The sequence below is a fragment of the Oryctolagus cuniculus genome, chromosome 12 (assembly GCF_964237555.1).
Source record: "Oryctolagus cuniculus chromosome 12, mOryCun1.1, whole genome shotgun sequence".
Lineage (NCBI taxonomy): Eukaryota > Metazoa > Chordata > Mammalia > Lagomorpha > Leporidae > Oryctolagus > Oryctolagus cuniculus.
This window is the reverse complement of record NC_091443.1, coordinates 632,838-652,419: the sequence shown is the minus strand read 5'-3', so window position 1 is coordinate 652,419 and position 19,582 is coordinate 632,838. Positions and strand designations below refer to the sequence as shown.

Sequence of the window (19,582 nt, the reverse complement as noted above, 5' to 3'; positions counted from 1 at the left end):
TGGGTGGGTGGGTGGATGGGTGGGTAGATGCATACACAGGTGGATGGATGGATGGGTGGATGGGTGGGTGGATGAATGGATGGATGGGTGGATACATGGGTGGATGAATGGATGGATGGGTGGATGGGTGGGTGGGTGGATGGGTGGGTGGATGGATGGACAGATGGATGGGTAGATGCATACACAGGTGGAAGGAAGGACAGATGGATGGATGGGTAGATGAATGGATGGATGGGTGGATACATGGGTGGATGAATGGATGGATGGACAGACGGACGGATGGACTAATGGGTGGACGTGTGAGTGAAGGGATGGAAGAATGAATGGGTGGGTAAGTGGGCAGTTGAATGGATGGATGGATGGACAGACGGATGGATGGGGGGATGCACAGGTGGATGAATGAACAGAAGGCTGGGTGGATACATAAGTGGACGGAGGGACAGACGGATGGACGGATGGACGGACGGATGGGAAAGGATTACAAGAACACTATGATGGAATCTGGCTTGTGGGAAGCAAACACCCACACCGGGCGTTTTCAAGGACAGCATCACAAGCTCGGAGTGACCCTCGTAGCCTTCCCACCGGAGGAGCAGAAAGTGTCACTGGGGTTAGGGAACCTCCTTCATGGAACCCCAGCTGGTGGCAGACACAAGACACCAGTGTCTGTGAAGTCCCAGAGCTCAGGCCTCTGCACTCGCAAGCTCTGGCACAGCCCAGACAGGAACAGGACCCAGCCCCGCCCCCCGGCCCCGCCCCCCGGCCCCGCCTGTGGCAGCCTCCGCAGCCCATCCATCTGCTTTGCTCTTTGCTGCTCTCCTCCTTCCGCACTTCCCCTTGCTCAGACTTCTCCCTCCTCCTGTGCGCTGGAACCACTTTATTCTAACTACTGAGCAGCTGCACAGCAAGCAGACTGTAGAACAGAGGGGTAAAAGCCACCCCCGGCAGCTCGCCGGCTGCAATGCACACTCACAATGCCGGGCACCGCTGGCCTCCCGGGCACACGCACGACGCACCGCGCGTCTGCGCTCTGCCTGTGACGAAACTCCGAGCCAACTGTGGTTCACCTGCCTGCTCACCTTTCAGGCAGCGTGAGAAGAATGACAGCGTGAGAAGAATGACGTCTAAAGTTAGCCCATGGTTGACACAAAACCATGTGAAAATGTTGGGGTCTTTTTTTCAATATTTTTATTTTTATTTAACAAGCAAGTGCATGGACCTGCAGATCCGCCGTGATCCGTGTACGTGTCGTGGAGTGGCTGCATCGAGCCAATCAGTACAGGCACCTCCGCCCTCTCCGATGGCCTTCCTGCCGGGACGTGCAGGCCGTGGCTGACCCTGGTCACCGGGGCCCCCACGCCCTCCACCACCGCCTTTCTGTTCTCCACCTCCCAGGTTCCTTGTCTAAGTGACTTCGGGCGGTGTGGTCTTTCCACGTGTGGCCCGACGCGCAGGCCACTAAGCACCAGGGACGCCCTGAGCTCACTCTGCCTCCCAAACAAACAAAACGCACCCTGAAACAAGCGAACCCCGCTAACCTGGGTCCCACGGCCTCTGCCCGGGGCCTGGCCTGGCATGCCCACCGAGGGCAGCCACTTCCGGCCATGGCCAGGCGCTCTCTTCCTGGCTGGTGCCCCGCGCACGGGCGCCCACGTGTCGCCGCGACTGCCAACGTGCACCCACGGGCAGGCAAGGTCCATGGGCCTCTTCGGGAGGCGCGGACACCTGGCCTTCAGAGGGGAGCGGAACCCCACGTGCAGCGCCTGGCGGAGGAAACGGGCGGCTCTCACGGGCTCCGTCCTCACCTGCGCAGTCTGCCTGGAGCCCCTGGACCCCTCATGGCAGGGGGTCTCCTCACCTCGGGCGCCACACCTCCCGCCCTCTGCGCCCAGCTCACTTCTTCCAGCTCCCTGCACCTGGCTCTTCCCGCCTGCCTGGGGCTCCCGCCTCTGCACCCAGCTCACTTCCAGCCAGCCTGGCGCCGTGTCGCTGTGCTCGGAGAAACTCCACTGCCCTGGAGGCCACGGCTGCAGAGGATGTGGCTGGCTGCCAATGACAACTGTGTGGCCAACAAACTAGACCAGCACCAGGCGAGCTCAGCTCTGTCCACAGATGATGCTGGTGACGGTGGTGGTGATGACGGTGACAGTGATAACGGAGATGATGGTCATGGTGATGGTGGTGGTGGTGATGATGAGATTGATAATGGTGGTGAGGGTGATGATGGTCGTGATGACAATGATAGTGGTGGTGACGGTGATGGTGATGGTGGTGGTGATGGTGACAGTGATAGTGATAGTGGTGGTGACGGTGACGGTGACGGTGATGGTGATGGTGATAATAATTATGCTGGCGGTTACGATAAATGATTGCTACCATTTTGCAGGCGAATTAAATGAGAGACTGCACGAGCACCTGTCTGCACATGATGCCTGCTGTGAGGACAGATCCTGGGCGTGAGAGTCTTCTAGACGAGAAGACGGAGGCCGGCCCAGAGAAGCTGCGCCCTGCCCAAGGCGCCCGAGGATTCGTGGGCGAGGGAGACACTGGGGCCTGGCGCTGTGTGACTTCACAGTTAGGGAACCAGGTGAGGCCGAAGAAGCAGAACTCTTCCTGGGGAGGCCTCAGAGGCCGTGCCCGGTAGAAATAAACTTGCTTATAGTCCGACAGGCGTGGGCCTAGGCAGGAAGTCTCTGCCCCATGCTGGTCTTGTGCTCTTGGAAATGAGGTTAATGCTCTGAGATGTGACCTCCCCACCCCTCGGTGTGCTTCCTGGAGAGTAAGACAGAAGTGCACAGTGCACAGTGCGCAGGGCAGGTGAGGACCCTCAGGGAGGCCCCCCAAGGCTCATGTCGAGCCCAGAGGACGCCTGATAGAGGGAGTCTCCCTTGGGGGCCCAGGAGAGGGGCCCGAGCCAGGAGAGCCCATGCCCAGGGCCTGGATCGACTGTGCTGCAGCTGACTGAGGAGGTGGGAAGACAAGGCCAACAGAGACACCGAGGGGCCCCGAACTCTGTAAAACAGCATTCCGGACATGGCCCCAGTTCTCTTTAGAAAATGTAGGATTCCTATGAGAGACGCAGCCAAGTTAGAAAAAAATACGATTCGTCTCAAAAAATATTCTGATCAGTCATCTGGACAGCAAACGCAACATCCATGCTAACGCCCGGGCCTCTGGCCAGCCCGGCCGCCCTGGCCGCCTCGTGGGGCCTCGTCACCCTGCCCCACTGAGAGAGCTACTCCTCTCTCAGCCCCAGCCAAGGCGCCACCTGTGGAGTCGCGGCGGAGGGAGAAGGAGCCGGCGGCCACCATCCCAGCAGGAGCCGGCAGGCCACACTCCACCCCTCCAGAATGCGTCCAGGAGGGTGAACCCCACGCAGCTCTGAGCTACTTGGCATTCTTGTCCTCTGGTTCTTATGACAGAGAGGCAGGCACAGGTGATGACGGTGGCGCCGGTGAGTGCGCACCTGTGTGTGCCGCACCTGTGATGATGGTGGTGCTAAAGCCCTCCCACAGTGAGCTGCAGGGCCCTGGCCTCCCCCTCGCAGGCAACCAAGGGCTCGGAGCCCCTGAGGAGCGTGCCATCAATAAACACAGCACAGGTGCCGTGGAATTCCGATCAGAAAAATTTATATTGTGAAGTCAGATATTATATGGTGGGAAATAAATACACAGAAATCGTCAGGCAAACTCCCAGCAGCTGGGCCCGCATCAGAGGCAGTAAATGAGCTGAGTCCATCAATCACATTTACGACCAGCCCCAGCGCACACTCGGCCAGCACCGCTCCCACGTGTGGCCGGGTCAGCGGCTGGTTGCTGCAGGCAGGGACCGGGAAGCAGTGAGGCCAGGGTGTCCCTGGAGCTGTGACTCAGCGGCGTCTGCGCCCGGGGTCAGCGTGCACATCCAGGGTCAGCATCCACACCCGGGGTCAGCGTGCACGCCCGGGGTCAGTGTGCATGCCCGGGGTCAGCGTGCACGCCCGGGGTCAGCGTGCACGCCCGGGGTCAGCGTGCACATCCAGGATCAGCTTCCACGCCCGGGGTCAGCGTCCACTCCTGGGGTCAGTGTGCATGCCCGGGGTCAGCGTCCACGCCCGGGGTCAGCGTCCACGCCTGGGGTCAGCGTGCACGTCCAGGGTCAGCATCCACACCCAGGGTCAGCGTCCATGCCCAGGGTTAGCATCCACGCCCGGGGTCAGCGTGCACGTCCGGGGTCAGCGTCCACACCCGGGGTCAGAGTCCACGCCCAGGGTCAGCGTGCACGTCCAGGGTCAGCGTGCACGCCCGGGGTCAGCGTCCACGCCTGGGGTCAGCGTGCACGTCCGGGGTCAGCGTCCACGCCTGGGGTCAGCGTGCACGTCCGGGGTCAGTGTGCACACCCGGGGTCAGCGTCCACACCCGGGGTCAGCGTGCACATCCAGAGTCAGCATCCACGCCACGCCCAGGGTCAGTGTGCACGCCCGGGGTCAGCATCCACGCCTGGGGTCAGCGTCCACGCCCAGGGTCAGTGTCCACACCTGGGGTCAGCGTGCACGTCCAAGATCAGCGTCCACGCCCAGGGTCAGCGTGCACATCCAGAGTCAGCATCCACGCCAGGGGTCAGCGTCCATGCCCGGGGTCAGTGTGCACATCCGGGGTCAGCATCCACGCCCAGGATCAGCGTCCACGCCCGGGGTCAGCGTGCACGTCCGGGCATGCAGGCAGGCTTGTGCTGTCTTCTTCTAAAGACGTATTTGTTTATTTATTTGAAAGGCAGAGTCAGAGAGAATGAGAATCTTCCATCTGCTGGTTCACTCCCCAGATGCTGCAATGGCCAGGGCTGGGCCAGGTCAAGGCCAGGAGCCGGGAGCTTCTTCTGGGTCTCCCACATGGGCACAGGGGCCCAAGGACGTGGGCCGTCTCCCACTGCTTTCCCAGGCCAGAGCGGAGCTGGATCAGAAGAGGAGCAGCCGGGACTGGAGCAGCCTGTGCCGCAGGCGGTGGCTTCACCTGAGGAAAGGGTTCCGGCCCCCACCTGGGGTAGAGTTCAGGAGAGGCGGAGGCTGCACTGGGTTCTCAGTAGGGAGACCCCAAACTGTGGCGCTCGCCACGCACAGCCCAAGCACACGAGGTCAGCACTCGGCTTTTCCTCGGGCGCTGTGCGGCCCGCACCCTGTCCCACGTCCCTCGCTCTGCCTCTCACTCCCTTGCTCTGGGCAACCCGCACTGCCTTCTGTGGGTGGCGGGGTCCAGGGGGTGGGGCAGTGGGGGGACAGTGTGGAGCTGGAAGCCTCGCCGGTCACACCCACCTTAGGGCTGCTCCTAAACTGTCCCAGGGATGAGTGAGCAAGTGAGTGAATGCTACACCCCAACGACACGGATCGTCCCTGCTGCCACGGTGCTGGCAGGAGCTTCTACCCACAGGACAGGAGGTGCTGATGGCACCTGAGACCATGCACGTCAAACCCAAACCCGGGGCTGGCGCTGTGGCATAGCTGGTAAAGCCACTGCCTGCAGTGCCAGCATCCCATATGGGCACCGGTTCAAGTCCCGGATTCTCCTCTTCCGATTCAGCTCTCTGCTATGGTCTGGGAAAGCAGCGGAAGATGGCCCAAGTGCTTGGGCCCCTCACCCACGTGGGAGACCCAGAAGAAGCTCCTGGCTCCTGGCTTTGGGTCAGCCCAGCTCTGTTTCTTGTGGCCATTTAGGGAGTGAACCAGTGGATGGAAGACTCTCTCTCTCTCTCTCTCTGTCTCTGTGACTCTGCCTTTCAAATAAACCCTGGCTCTGCCTTAAGGAACCGGGGGCTTGGAAGACTCTAGCTAACCCAGGAAGCGTGGTGTCAGAAATTAGCTGTCAGAAATTAGCTCCTGCAGAGCCTGGCCATGGTGGGTGCTCCACTCCTTGTCCTGGCGCTTCCAGCAGCCTCCCGACAGGACATCCTAGCATTTGTCAACTAAACAGCTGCACTCCAGTGACAAATGGAGTGCGTACAAATGTGCAGAGTCCAGAGAAGAGAGGACCGGGACTGGGACTGATTTCTCCTGAGTCGCAGGAACCCGGCCACAGTGTGTGGTCAGCGGGCCCCGTTACCCGGCAGACCCCCCTCGCCCTGGAAGCCAGAGGCCCCTGCGCAGCTTCCTGCGGGGCTGCCTCTCCACCCAGCTGCTGGGAAGCCCTTCCCTGTTCTTGCGGCTCGTCAGCGAGTGGCAAAAGGCAGTAATTAGACTCTCTGCTGTGCCCTGCGCTTGTAATTTGAATAATTCAGGACACTGGTGCTGGGAGAAAGAGCAGCCAAAATAGAACATCTCCCTGGCTGACAGCTGAGTAACCTTGAGCATCTGAACTAGAGCAGAGAGGGGTGGGCCCGGGACAGGGGCTGAGAGGACCCGGCCGGGTCTGCGGGACTCAGCTGAACCTCCTGCGGGTGTCTGGCGAGCCCCCTCCCGGCAGTGCGTGTGCCCGCGGAGCTGCCGAGCGCAGCCCCAGCCCAGCGTCGGGAGCCCGCTGCTGGTCCGCAGTGTCTGTCGCCTGCTGCTCCGAGCCACGCCAGGGCCCTCTGCTCCAGGGCTGTCGTCTGAGCAGGGCAATTTCATCAACCGTGCCCTCCGGCGCCGGGAGCGCCTGCGCCTGGGAAGTTGGCCCACTTTCTGTTTAGCAGGGAATCCCGGCTACAGGCAAGTCGCTTAATGAGGTTATCATCCAAGGGTCATCCCACCTGGAAGTCCATGACCGTAGCCTGCAGCCAGCGCCCAGCCATGAATGGTGAGGGCAAAGCCCCGTGACCCATGGCCCTTGCGTGGTGTGGGGTGGCCTCCCTGGGGACAGCCAGGTGTGTGGGCAGGACCGGCAGTCTGCCTGGTCCAGTGGGAAGCCCCCAGGGACACGGGCTGTGCGAGTCCCAGACTCGGCCTGGGCTTGTCACCGTGCACTGCCCTGCTTTGCTGTCTTCGGGGAGCCCAGGTCTGCAGAGGCTCCATGTCGGGGGGACACGGTGCTCCCTGTAATTGTGCGGGGTGCCGGGTCATAGGCGCCTCCCCGAGTGAGGCTCAGGAGGTGGCGGCACAACGGCCTCAGTCCCAGTCCCACAGGAGCACCCAGGCCAGGCCAGGGCACCCAGGCAGCTCGACCAGCACCCTCCCACGGTGCACTGGGCCCACGCGCGCTGCATGGAGCAAACGGACCCCCGGCCAGTTCTGTTCCCTCATCCAGAGGAGTTTGTCCTGGGGGCCACTGCGACCCTGGGCCAGGGGCCAGGACCACTGGACAAAGCGTGGCCCTGGGTGTGCAGCTGTTTTCCCAGGAGCACAGCCCCTGTCTTCCTGCTGAGACCCACACACGAGTGACAGCTTTTTAATGAGTGGCATGCACAGGCGTTGTAGGACAAGGACAGTGGCACGTGGCATTAAGGACGGGCCCCACACCAGCTCCAAGGGGGCTGTGGTCAAGAGCAGCAGTAGATGTGCCGGGTGGGACGGTGTGGGCCGTGGGGGGCACAGCGTGGGCCACGGGGAGGCCCCCACATCCTGCACTGGACTGGGTCCTCGGCAGGCTCCCATGCCCTGCACTGGACTGGGTCCTCACAGAGGGGCACAGCGTGGGCGGACATGCGCCAGCCCTGGTCCACACCTGCCAGTGTCTGCAGTGTGGGTCACCCCTCCCCAGGTGTGCATGAGAAGAGCTGATGCTGCGTGGAAGAGAAACGCTGACCGATGACAGAGCCGCTCGCCGGGAGAGGGCAGCCTCACCGGTGCCCCTCTGCCAGGCCCACGGGGAGGGGTTTAGTTTGCAAGGAAATTAGCGCAAATGAACCTTGGAAGGTCATGGAGGAGACCACATCTGAAGCAAAGAAGACGTGGAGCAAGGAGGGGAATTCCGAGGGTGAGGAGGGGCCGAGGCAGAGGGGTTTTGGGGAAATCGTGCTAAAGACCCGCAGAATTTGGGTGGTGAAAGGGTGTCAAGAAAAAGAACCCCCCACCCCCGAGGACTTAAGTGGCTGTCACTGGGAGGCTAAACGCAGCATGAATGTGATGACAAATCCTCCATGTGCGAGTCCTCTGAGCCCAGCGGTCAGGGCAGGGCACCCGGGACAGCAGCCGTGTCCTCTGAGCCCAGCGGTCAGGGCAGGGCGCCCGGGACAGCAGCACGGGTCCTCTGAGCCCAGCGGTCAGGGCAGGGCTCCCGGGACAGCATGGAGTCTCCTACACCCTCAGCCTCCCCCTGCCCGGGTGCACCCCCCCCCCCGACACACAGAGTCCAGGGAAGGCGAGGGCGTGGTGGTTTCGGCTTTATTTGAGAAGAGACCCTACACAAACTATGTCGGAGGATACAGGTGCACACATGGTCTCACCAGTCCATACGTGGAGTCGTTAACGCAACACTGGAGGTGCGATGCCACGAGGAAGACGACGCACGCCAGGAGTATTTACAGCTCACGCGACGCGTTTCTACCGGAGTGGGTATTTACACATATACATGTGCATGTGCATATACATACATGTGTCCATACATACACACACGTATATACATATATATGTATAAAATGCTTTTAAACAAAAACCAAGAAAAGAGTTTGCCTTTCTGTGGTAGTGACCCTTTGAAAGCGGAGGATGGTGTGATGTCGTTGGTGCCATGGTGTTCGTCTGCCCACGGTGAACGCCAGCACCCGTGGGCCGTGAGAAGGACACGTGTCTGCCTTGGGGTGGACGCATGAGGGTGAGGGATGGGATGATGGGCACGGGCAGAGTGAACACGCACACGGGAGAAATGACCTTTGGTGATGCCACTGAATCATCCTTTTGTATTAAACATAAGTTATTAATACAGCTTAAAAAATAATTTCTGTTTTCTCTTGAGGTTAAGGAGTGAGGAAGGTTGGGGTTGGGGAAGAGACACAGGGCGGGCACTCGCCCTTTCAACACGTCCCTCACGGCAGCCAAGAGCCTGCCTGGGCCACCTCCCGAGTCAGTGGTCTCAGAGATAAATGTATCCATGTCTTTTTGCATAAAGGACCCCTTCACGTGAGAGCTTTCTAGACCGTGAACCTCTTCTCCGAAGGCAAACGCAGCCAGCACCTGCACGAAATGGATTCTGTCTCCAGGATTCGCCCCATGCAAACAGAGCGAGCACAGTGCGGGCTCTGTCAGCAAGGAAGAGGGGCAGAAAGCGGCCCTTTAGTAAGACGTCTTCTCCTAAAACCCCACGGCCACCTCCGCAACGCAGGCGTCCACGTGATGGGGAGAGGCAGTGGCCCGGGGGAAAACAAGTCAGAACAGAATTGAGGAGCAGCCAGCTGAGGTCAGAGAGCACCAGGGAGCCCCAAACACCCCTCGGGCAGCATCTCCGTCAGGGGAGACACAGCCGTACGGAGCCCTGGCTAGTGTTCTCAGCCAATCCGCACGCTTCTTTCCAAACTCTGCCCGCAGAGCAGAGTGGCCTCTGGGCAGGTGTCCACAGGATTCCCACACATCCCGGGGCCACGTGCACCTGCTCAGCAGGTCCTGACTCCAGCTCACCCTTCCTGCCCGAGACAGTCTACCCACCTGGGAAACAAACACTTGGCGTGCACTCAGTACAAAGCTCGGTGGGCTGGGGGTTGGGCATGACAGCAGCTGGACGTCTCCTGCAGTCAGGGCCGCCCTGCACACTGGATCAGGCCCCGCAGGCCTCTAGGGTGAAAGTCCAGCAGGAGACAAACCAGTGCACACCCAGACCCAGAGAGAGCCCCCGGGGAGGGATTCCCTCGAAATCAGAGACATGAAGTAGTGCTCAGTTAAATGTAACTTTTATTCTGCTTTCAGCCTAGCTGTGAAAAGCTGTCCACGTAAAAGCCACACAGGTCCGGTGTGAGCTGGACGTTTGAAAGCCACTTGTCTGGAAAGCAAGTCCCCTTCATCCAGTGAAGGAAAGAGCCCACCTCACACAGCTCTGCTGTCAGAGCGCGGAGAGCACCGGACTTGGGTTTGCAGGCGTTGCCATCAGAGCCCAGAAGCCGGGCCAAGCTTGCCCCTCAAGATGCAGAGGGCTGCAGCGCCTGGGAGCACTTTAGGAATGCTCCAGAAAAAAGCATTTAGAACCTTGCAGGATTTTATTCTTGGGCCTTTCGCTTCTGAGCCTCCAGGGGCATCACCTGCACTTCTAAGGATACCTGCCCTGCCCGGTGACTGCAGACCCCGCCTCCCTAGCCAGGTGCACCCGCAGCTTCCGCTCTGCGCCCTCTGTGAGGGACACGCCCTTTGCGGCTGGCCCTGTCCATCTCCGTGAGGGACACGCCCTTTGCGGCTGGCCCTGTCCATCCACGTTCACTCTCCCTGACGCGGGGCCGTCCTTGATCCCAACATAAAACCACATGTCCCGATTTTAAAGAAGAGTAGAGAATGTTTAGCCCTGCCCACACCAGTCTTCATACAAACATTCTAGAGAAACCCATGCCACAGCCTTTGTGTGTGCAGAAAGTGAACCCTGCAAGGGAGTTGCTCAGGAGGACAGGGACAGCGAGGCGGCTCCGCGGGCCCCCGGCAGGGTTAGGACTTGCCACAGCCGGCTCTGGTCTACAGGCACCACCTCATTTGTCCTTCAAAGGAATCTCCCCGGTCTGACCCTGCTGAGAGGAATCGCGATGAGCAAAGCTGACGAGCTGGGGCAGACAGAGGGGTGAGGGGTGTGCTGAGCCTGTGGCGGCACAGAGACAGTCAAAGCGGGCTTTCACCTGTTGGGGAGATGTCTGGGCGGCAGTCAGCCTCGCCCCAGCACCCGTCCCGGTGAATGGAGAGGCCGCTGATGCCCTGCTCAGAGCCAAGGCTGCCCCTGAGCCGACACTGTGCTACCGTGCTGTGTGGAAACGGGCAGTCACACCACGAGAGCCGGCTCTCCCCACCTCCTGCTCTCAGTGCCGTCCTGCAGTCCAGCTGGGGGCAGCCACACAGTGCTGGTGCTTTCTTCTCACGACTGCTTTAAGGCAGAAGCAGCTGCTGAGCAGGGCTCAGGTCCCCCGTCTCCAGATGCCGCACAAAGGCCCCCGGGGCTTCTCTGTCCTGAGACTCCTTAGCTTCCCCCCCCACCCCGCGGCGGGGAGTTTCACCAAATGCACACGAGCCAAACGTGGGCTTGTGCCTGCAGAGAAGAGGCAGCAAGTCTAAGAGGGACTGCCAGGACACAGCTCCCCACGCAGGTTCACAAGGCAACGGCCAATCCCAAGGTGCCCTGCCCTTGTCTTGGTGCCTCTTTCCACTCCAGTGAGACAGGAGGCCTGGGCGACCCAAACCCCAGTATTTGCTAGCAGGTTGAAAACTTGACAGACACAGCGAAGCCAGGCTGGGAGGGAATTACAGATGGAAGCACCTGAACCTGGGAGCACAGTCGCCGTCACAGCCCTTGACCGAAGGGCACCTGCTGTCCCTGGTGCTGAAAACAGAGGCCTGGGCTTGTCTGCTGTCCCTGGTGCTGAAGAGACCCAGCAATCAAGCAGAACTGACGTGGTCAGGTGGGGCCAGTGCGGAACTTGGCCATCACGCTGAGGTTCTGCCAGTTGTCCAGTGGGACAGCTCACTCGGGCCTCCTCCCTCAGCCTCGTGTGCAGATAAAGGAGCCCTGTGCTCTGGTAGAAGAGCACTGCTGTGGGTGTGGTGTCAGGGTCTCTCTCCTGAGACTCTCGGGTGGCACTGCTGTGACCTTGAACTGAGACACGGGCCTCTGATTTCACTGCCAGGCTCTGAGAAGCTGAGTGGGGACAGCACTGTGCCCCAAAGTGTCGCTCAGACAGCTACGCCCTGCCAGCCCCCAGCCCTGCCCTGCACGCAGGCACACGCACATGTGAGAAGTCTCGAAAAGTAGAACCTACACGAGAAAGAACCAGCAGAACAGCACTTCTGTTTCTTTCACATTCAAAGCAAGAATTGTCCGGCCCCAACTTGCTTCCTTCCATTGCAATTGGACAGTTCCCCCAAGCTGACCCAGCACCGCCTACACACATCACCGAGGACGTCCCTGATGCCGGTTCGCCTTGGCCGCCTTCAACACCAGGTGCTTAGGGCTGGGAACAGCAACGTCTCCTAGTTTTAAGGAAATGGCGGCAGCCCATTAAGAGCCGGGCCCTTGTGAAGAGGAAGGAAGCAGCACTGGGACCAGTCCTTGCTGATGCCCATGCGTGCAGGGGTCCTTCCTCAGATGGGTGCAGGCCCAGCCTTGCCTCCAGCAGTGACCACGGCAGCCTGCCCCGTGCTGTGTGGGTGTCGCCTGTGACGCGTGGCCCTGAGACAGCAGGCCTGGCCCAGCTGCACACCATCACGTAAACGTATTACCCAATCTAGATTCTCATGTCTAAGAAAGTGGGCACCCCGCCTGCTGGACACTCCAGGGGCCCCTAGAACAGAGGCCCAGCACTGCAAGGAGCACAAAAGCTGAGCTCAAGGGGCACTTGAGGAAAAGGTTCCAAATGCCCTAGGAGTCTACACAGCTTTATTCCCATTTCCCACTGGGCCAGCAAAACCCTTCCTTTGAGTCATGCACAGCATTTTGCCAGACACAGCTGAGCACTGCTTGGAGACAGAGGGAAATGACACCCAGGGTGCTTAAGGGAGTGCTGCTGTCCCAGACACCTGGGTGATTGGGAGCTGGGTTGGGTCAGTGCTGCGACCTGTGGCCTGGGCTTGGGTCTGCTCTCAGGGTTCCTTCTCATGTTCTCAGGGCCCCTGGTTCACACCTGCTGCTGGTGCTCAGGCTCCCGGGAGGGAAGCTGAGTGCCAGGGCATCCTGCAGCAGCTCTTCCCACATGCACGGGGACAGGGGCTCTGGAACGGCCCAGGACTGAGCTTGCACAGAGCACTCAGCACCCTCTAATAGCAGACGCTTTGTGTGGTCTTGGGTTGCAAACCATCAGGCTGGAATCTACAGAACACGATGCAGCCACAGGCAGGGGCCAGGACTCACAATGGGGGCCACAGCCCCGAGGTCGGGAGCAGCGCTCCCTTCCAGCTGAGCCCGTTAGGCAAACACCCTGTCCTGGCTGACGTTTCCAGGAATTCTGCACGCCTGGGTGCTCAGGTCATGCTAAGAGACTTGTGGTGAGACGACGTCCAGAGACAGCAGCAGGTCTAAGGAAGGGGCCTCCCAACAGGGCTCAGGGCGAGGCAGCTCAGCTCCCAGCCCTGCCCACATGCACACGGGCAGTAGTTCCCCTTCACTGATCAGCAAACCAAGGCACAGAGGGACCGTGCTCTGACCAAGTCCCTGGGCGGGGGCCAGGAAGGCACTGTCCTCCACACCCCCATCCTGCCACCTGCCAGGGCCACTCCTGTCCCGCTGTCAGTCGTGCATCAGGCCCAAGTCCTCCCTAAGGAACAGACAGATGTCTGGAAACATGAGGTGAAACCATGGAAAGAAGCAACATTAAAGTATCCCCAGAGTCATGAGAAAAAATATATTTCTTTAAGAACCCGCGGTTGGGTGAGACAGGAGGGGTTTGTACTTGTGTTTGGCGGAGCCATTCAGGACAGAGCGGAAGCGTTGGCTGCTCGTGGTCTGGGCAGAGGCTGCGGCCTCCCAGCTCCTCAGTGATCTGCTCTCACTGCTCCCTGGCAGCTGCCAGGTTCAATCTGCTCTTCAAGTAGAAGCTGTTCTGTCCACAGTCAGGACTGCGTTTCATCTAAGAAGCTCCTTTCTCTCCTCGGGGCTGTGCAGCTGCTGCAAACCTGTGTGCCAACATTATGGCCGCTGCTCTGCACATGCGTGGCCCATGTGGCCACCTCGGCACTGAACGCGTGCGTGGCTGACGGGGTGCGTGGGCACAGCGCCCCCTTCCCCGCACATACCTGGGAGGTCTGTGAAGACCACGGCTCATCACACATCCACATAGGCGGCAGTCAGAGGACAACAGGTTTGAGGGCTGTGCACGAGGCCCCCTCTGCAGCAGCGGCCAGGGAGGTGCAAACGGGGTCTGCAGAGACGTGGTGGGGAGAGACGCTCCTGTCCCCACCAGAGACCTGGGCACGGCACAGGCTGGGTGGAGGCTCAGGCTGGGCTGGGACCAACAGACCTTCCCCGCTCTGGACGGGGTGGGGAGGGTGCAGGGGAGGATGAGGCGAGTCTGGAGTTCGGAGGGAGTCCAGAGGAGAAACTGAACATGCAGACGGCACGGACTTCAGTGTTGTAGGGGAGGGCTGCAGCCTTGCAGGCGGGGCCTTTAGATAAACAGCTCAGGGGTTCGAGGTCACTGCCCACAGCAACAAGAATTGCCGGGCTGGCCCCCAAACCAGAAGCTGAGGCGGATACAGGTGTGTGCCTGCTGCCCGTGCCTGCCTTCAACCGGGCAGGCGGAGGGGACCTGGCCCCCACCCGCCAGTGCCACTGCCCTGCACAGGGCTCCTCCTGCACCACACGCCACCCAGGCCCCCGCAGCTTACGCTCTGCACACTTGGGCTTTAAATCCAAGAACACCTCAGCCCACACTGGGGCTCAAGAGGCCACAGTGATGTCCCCCGAAAAGTAATGAAATAAACCCAAGTCAAAGCTCAGTTTGGTTTGTGTTTCTCCAAGAAACAAGTCCTGGCATTAAGGGGAAGGTTTTAGGAACTGGATTCAGTCTCCCTTGAAATGCGAGGCCCTGACTCCATGAACAGCCCAGGGACAGACAGACCAAGGCTGTGCGGTGACAGTTCTGAGGTGGGCTGTACGTAAGACACTGCACATGTGACACATGCCTGCACACGCATGTGCTCTGTCACTGGAAGCAACACACACAGGTGCGTGAGTGGCTGCCACAGGTCTGGTGAGGCATCTGTGCACACGCACAGACAAGAACGAGAATGCAGACGGCGCGGGCATCGGCACTGAGCTGTGACGCTGACGCCGCCGCAAGGCCACACAGGACTCCGCCCGACGCCAGCTTCCCAGGTCCACAACCTGCGGCCTGGGCGGGCACCAGAGCGCCTCCCACAGGGACGCTGAAGGAACTCCACGGAGACTGACTCATAAAGACAAGAGGAAGTAGGAAAGACAAGTTTTGAAAGAATCAGAAATGCTAAAAACCACGGAGAAATTTGTTCCCCAGACTTCTGGGTGAAATCTTCCAAAATCCTGAGCTAGATTCCCAGAAACGCCAGCACTGCCGTCTCATCGCCCCCACCTGCTCCGGCTGCTGCACGCCCGGTTCCCCACTGCCACCCCTCTGGGACAGCTCACAAGTGGGGGTCAGAGGCAGACCGCGTCCCCCAGGAGAGAAAGGAGTGGAGCTGCCCGTCTGGTGGGAGCCCCTCCTGCACAGTCTCCCTCCCCACCTCCACCCCCGCTCAGCCGCATGGCACGTGGCGTCCGGTGCCTGCGGCTCTGAGGGCACGGGGAGCCCAGGGCAGGCTGTGGACCACGGCACTCGCTCTTCATAAACCTTTGCCCTTTGCAGCACTGATGGCTACAAACCTGACGTCAGCAGAGCAGCCTCACGCCCTGGCCTGCAGTCCCCTGGCTCAGCATCGAGGTCAAGGGCCACGTCCCTCCCCGGGGTCAGAGCCCAGCCGTGGCTCCTCAGCTCCTGGAGGCAGAAAGGTCAGGGCGGGGGAGGGGCTGCCGAGGCCACCAGGGCTCCAGAGCAGACGTGTGGCGCCACAGCAGCGCATGCCAATGAGCGTGCAGCCGGGTTTGCCGCACAGAGGTTAATCTAGATGTCAGCGCGTCTGACAGCCGACATCCCCCCAGGGCGGGCTCCTTCCGAAGTCTTAATACCGCAGTCAATCCCTCCCAGCCAGGAACGTAAACCCTTCCGCGCCTGTTCTCTCCCTGTTTGAAGCCCAAACTGCAGGATCCTGGGACGGACCTCGCATGAGGACGTCCCCGGACTCCCGGGCAGCAGGAAGGGGGACAGGAGGGAAGGAGGCCGGGAGACAGGTCGCCCTCACCACAGCTGACTCGAAGCCACCTGCACTGGGCTCTGCGCTCACCCAGAGGCAGGTGTGCAGGGCAGGAAGGCACGGACAGGCCTCCAGGGAAGCCGTGCACGTGGGCCCTAGCCCTCGGCACATTCCACAGTCAGCATTCGCACACAAGTCCCACATGCCGGTGGAACACAGGCCACCTGGGGACCACCTTGACCCTGCCGCGGGGAATGAGTGGTGACTCAGCCCCAGACGTGCCTGCTGTTGGGCCACGGCTCTGCACACTGGATGTCTTCTGGGTGCTCACAGTCCTGCCCCTCAGGGACCAGAGTCAGCCATCATCTTCCGCAAATGTGTGACCAGGACACATTTCACATGGGGACATAGGAGAGCTAGCGAGGGGACTCTGGCTTCTTCAGCTGAGACTCCCAAGCACTGCTAACTCCACCAACCTCACAGGAAGATGCCGGGAGCTGCCAGAGACAGACCTGCTGCAGAGCGAGCAATGGGCAGTCAGGGACGCTGCACGGTGGGGAAGGCACCAGGCAACTGGGCCCTGCCTGCAGCCAAGACCAGGCCCAGGGCTCGGCTGTACACAGGGCCGGCGCACACCAGGCCCAGGGCTCGACTGTACACAGGGCCGGCGCACACCAGGCCCAGGGCTCGGCTGTACACAGGACCGTCGCACACCACGCCCAGGGCTCGGCTGTACACAGGGCCGGCGCACACCACGCCCAGGGCTCGGCTGTACACAGGGCCGGCGCACACCACGCCCAGGGCTCGGGTGTACACAGGGCCGGCGCACACCACGCCCAGGGCTCGGGTGTACACAGGGCCAGCGCACACCACGCCCAGGGCTCAGGTGTACACAGGGCCAGCGCACACCAGGCCCAGGGCTCGGCTGTACACAGGGCCAGCGCACACCACGCCCAGGGCACACATCACGCCCAGGGCACACACAGCCCAGGACACATCCCACACACCATGCACAGAGCACATGCCATACCCAGGACATACGTCACACCCAGGACACACACCACACCCAGGACACACATCACACCCAGGACACACATCACACCCAGAGTACACACCACACCCAGGGCACACACTACGCCCAGGACACATACCACACCCAGGACACACACCACACCCAGGGCACACACCACGCCCAGAACACACACCACACCCAGGGCACACACCACGCCCAGAACACACATCACGCCCAGGACACACATCATACCCAGGACACACACCACACCCAGGACACACATCACACCCAGGGCACACACCACACCCAGGACACACATCACACCCAGGGCACACACCACACCCAGGGCACACATCACACCCAGGACACACACCACGCCCAGGACACACATCACGCCCAGGGCACACACCACACCCAGGGCACACATCACACTCAGGACACACACCACGCCCAGGACACACACCACACCCAGGACACACACCACACCCAGGGCACACATCACACCCAGGGCACACACCACACCCAGGGCACACACCACGCCCAGGGCACACATCACGCCCAGGGCACACACCACGCCCAGGACACACACCACACCCAGGACACACATCACACCCAGGACACACATCACACCCAGAGTACACACCACACCCAGGGCACACACTACGCCCAGGACACATACCACACCCAGGACACACACCACACCCAGGGCACACACCACGCCCAGAACACACACCACACCCAGGGCACACACCACGCCCAGAACACACATCACGCCCAGGACACACATCATACCCAGGACACACACCACACCCAGGACACACATCACACCCAGGGCACACACCACACCCAGGACACACATCACACCCAGGGCACACACCACACCCAGGGCACACATCACACCCAGGACACACACCACGCCCAGGACACACATCACGCCCAGGGCACACACCACACCCAGGGCACACATCACACTCAGGACACACACCACGCCCAGGACACACACCACACCCAGGACACACACCACACCCAGGGCACACATCACACCCAGGGCACACATCACACCCAGGGCACACACCACACCCAGGGCACACACCACGCCCAGGGCACACATCACGCCCAGGGCACACACCACGCCCAGGACACACACCACACCCAGGACACACATCACACCCAGGGCACACACCACACCCAGGGCACACATCACACCCAGGACACACACCACACCCAGGACACACATCACACCCAGGGCACACACCACACCCAGGGCACACATCACACCCAGGGTACACACCACGCCCAGGACACACACCACACCCAGGACACACACCACACCCAGGGCACACATCACACCCAGAACACACATCACACCCAGGACACACATCACACCCAGGACACACACCACGCCCAGGACACACATCACACCCAGGGCACACATCACACCCAGGACACACATCACACCCAGGGCACACATCACACCCAGGACACACATCACACCCAGGGTACACACCACGCCCAGGACACGCATAGCACCCCCTGACTCACGTCTGTCCCAGCCCTGGTACTGGTGATGGTAACACCAGGCCCTGACGCGATGTGGCCAACAGGTCTCCTGAGGGGTTTCTAGTGCTCAGGATGTCATTGTCAGCACCCTGTGGTTCAGAGGCACCCAAGACCACTCCCAAAATGGCAGATTTGCCATCAGAACCTTCTGAGGGCCTCTCAGGTCAGTCCACCCCGGGCGCCAGGAAGTCTAAGGCTCAGCAAGAACTGATTGGAATTCTCCTCTAAATCCTCAAGAATTGGCCCAAATGCATTATTTGGTATCAAGAAGGCAGAGCTCCAGAAACCACGGCTCAGTGCCTGCAGCACCTATGGCCTGGGCCAGAGGTGGGTGCCCCCTTCACTCCCCCACACACGAGGTGTCAAGCAGCTCAGCTCCCAGCCAGTGGGCACCCAGGAGAGGTGCGGGCAGCAGGACGGCGTGCTCAGGACACAAACATACATAGTGCCACGCACCAGACTCCGAGTGACACCCGGGAAGACGGCAGTCCACCTGCCCCCACGGCGCCCGGCACTTCACAGCCCGCATGGAGGTCTCGCCCTGCCGAGGGCCTGGCTCCATCCTGGGTGTTTCTGTTGGTGTTGAGTGGGGAAGGACAGCCCAGCAAGGGTGGAGGCGGGGCTGCTCGGTCTCCCCCTGAAAGGCTGAGACGGTGCCTCCCCTAGTCTCAGCTTGGAGATACTGAACACCTGTCGGCGCAGGTGCCCGCCTGACTCCTCTCGTCAGTCCTCGCCCCGACAGCCCCGTCTCCTCCCCTCCTTACCTTTCACCAGATCTCATGTTTTTATGAAAGTGAAGACTCCTATCCCGCCCTCCTCACGGTCTCAGGGACGAACTCCAGCCAAGGTCACGTGGCTGAGGAGGAGGAGCCTGGAGCCCAGTGGTCACCCAGCTGCCCAGCTCCTGAACCCTGCGGTCCTTAAGGGCCCCTGCGCACCGGCTCCCTCTGACCTCTGAGCTGAGTCTCCCGTGGCCCCAGACAACACTGGGATTGGTCTCTGAAGTGTTTAGCACCAAAACGCTTGCGCTAGAATATTCCACAGGGGAAGCGTCAATGGCCAGTCTGTCCCCAGGGAATCTGTGCATGGCCTGCTTGGGGAAGCCCCCCTTGCCGGTCCTCTTTCTCTTACTCGGGGAGGCCCAGAGTCCAGAAAGCAGAGGGCAGTGCTGGGGTCACATTCGGAGAACCGGG

At 60.8% G+C, this 19,582-nt stretch overlaps 1 non-coding gene across 1 annotated transcript; it reads right to left on the bottom strand.

Annotated features, from left to right (window-relative positions):
- Window positions 1-8,250: 8,250 nt before the first annotated feature.
- Window positions 8,251-17,967, bottom strand: LOC103346738 (uncharacterized). The gene is made up of 2 exons (XR_011380395.1): window positions 13,787-17,967; window positions 8,251-13,666 (listed from the first exon to the last, which is right to left on the bottom strand). It is a non-coding gene; the product is annotated as an uncharacterized protein (transcript).
- Between the last annotated feature and the right edge of the window lie 1,615 nt (window positions 17,968-19,582).